General features: G+C 46.4%; 1 pseudogene; it reads left to right on the top strand.

The window, feature by feature from the left end:
- Positions 1–501: 501 nt before the first annotated feature.
- On the top strand, positions 502–1,145 carry LOC112630547 (annotated as a pseudogene).
- The last annotated feature ends 645 nt before the right edge of the window (positions 1,146–1,790 follow it).

Below are 1,790 nucleotides of genomic sequence, written 5' to 3'. Positions count from 1 at the left end.
CATGAATATGTCCTTCATCAGAACATGATGGCAGGAACTTCTACCCTTGCCTGTCTCAGTAGAAATGAATGGGTGAGTGACTGGATGAATGCAACTTACAAGATCTGTCTTTCCAATGGCCAGGGGGCATTTGGTCCCCACACTAAGGCTATTGGACATCCGCACAGGACAGTTCTATTTTAGGTGTCCTTTCCTTTCTGAAAATAAAGTTGTGCTTTGTAGAATGAAAAAAAAGAAGTGATGGCAAAAACCGCAATTACTTTTGCACCAACCTAATATATAAACTACCTACAGCAGCCACTAAAACCTAATCAAAGAGATATACTTAAAAACACTAATAAAAAAAGGAAATCTGAAAGATGTTCAAATAACCCACAGGAAGACAGAAAAAAAAAAAAACCCATAAAGACAAAAACAGGGGAGAAGCAACAGAAAACAAAATCGGAGACGTACACCAATATATTAATAATATCATTAGCTGCTACAGCCCCTGCCTTGAGTGCATGGCACTCCAGCCTGCATGAATGCTCCCCACAGCTCCCACCACCCATTGGAATGGCCAACAGGGTACCTGCATGTGGCCTGAGCCAGGAGGTGCAGCAGAAAATTGAGAATCCATATGACGCAGACCTGGAGCAGATCAACGGATCACCACTCAGTGCCAAAAGCATGTGGGCTGGCCCCAGCCTGGACACGAGAACTTCCAGAATTTCCTCAAGGAGGGCACAGAGCTATGTGAGCTCATTAACGCACTGCGCCCCGAGGGGCAGGCCCCAGTAAAGAAGACCCGGGCCTCCACCATGGCCTTAAAGCAGATGGAGCAGATTATCTCAGTGCCTGCAAGCAGCTGAGCGCTATAGCATTAACACCACCGACATCTTCCAAACTGTGCACCCCCGGGGAGGAAAGGACATGCCCTGTGTGCAGTGGATCCTGATGAACCTAGGTGGGCTGCCAGTAGCCCAGGATGATGGGCTGTTCTCTGGGGCTCCCATATGGTTCCCTAAGAAACCCAAGGAGAATCCTTGGAACATCTCAGACAACCAGCTACAAGAGGGCAGGAACATGATTGGGGTACAGATGGGCACCAACTACAGGGTGTCTCAGGCTGGCATGACTGGCTATGGGATGTCATGCTAGATCCTCTGATCTGAGGATTAAGCTCTGATTTTTTTTAAATCTTGCCCAAATTCCTATCTGGGGAGTCATGCCCTACAAAGCACAAATTCTCATCAGATGGGTTTTATTTAACCCTGTATATTGTGACTTACTTTCCAATCTGACTCTGGAATAACATTACGAGACAAGGAAGGAAATCAAAATATTTTACCCCAAGACATGTTTCTCTGCCATATCTTCATATGGCCCTGCAAAGCTGTCCTTTTGGGGGGAAATTTTGCATCTGTAAATAATCTCTATCAACATAGCTAGATCTTTTTTTTTTTTCCCCCAGGCCCTCCCAATCCTAAAGAAATTGAAAGTTTTGCACCTTTTGTTTTTGAGATGGAGTCTCGCTCTGTCACCCAGGCTGGAGTGCAGTGGCATGATCTCGGGTCACTGCAACCTCTGCCTCCCAGATTCAAGTGATTTTCCTGTCTCAGCCTCCCAAGTAGCTGGGATTACAGGCATGTGACATCATGCCCATGTCTCTGTATTTTTAGTAGAGATGGGGAAACTCAGTCTCAGGTAACCTCTGCCTCACAGGTTCAAGTGATTGTCACTTGATTCTTGTGCCTCAGTCACCCAAGTAGCTGGAATTACAGGTGCCCGCCACCATGCCAGGCTAGTTT

Source organism: Theropithecus gelada, chromosome 8 (genome assembly GCF_003255815.1).
Source record: "Theropithecus gelada isolate Dixy chromosome 8, Tgel_1.0, whole genome shotgun sequence".
Classification (NCBI taxonomy): domain Eukaryota; kingdom Metazoa; phylum Chordata; class Mammalia; order Primates; family Cercopithecidae; genus Theropithecus; species Theropithecus gelada.
The sequence above is the reverse complement of the archived record's forward strand: the minus strand, read 5'-3'. Positions and strand labels throughout refer to the sequence as shown.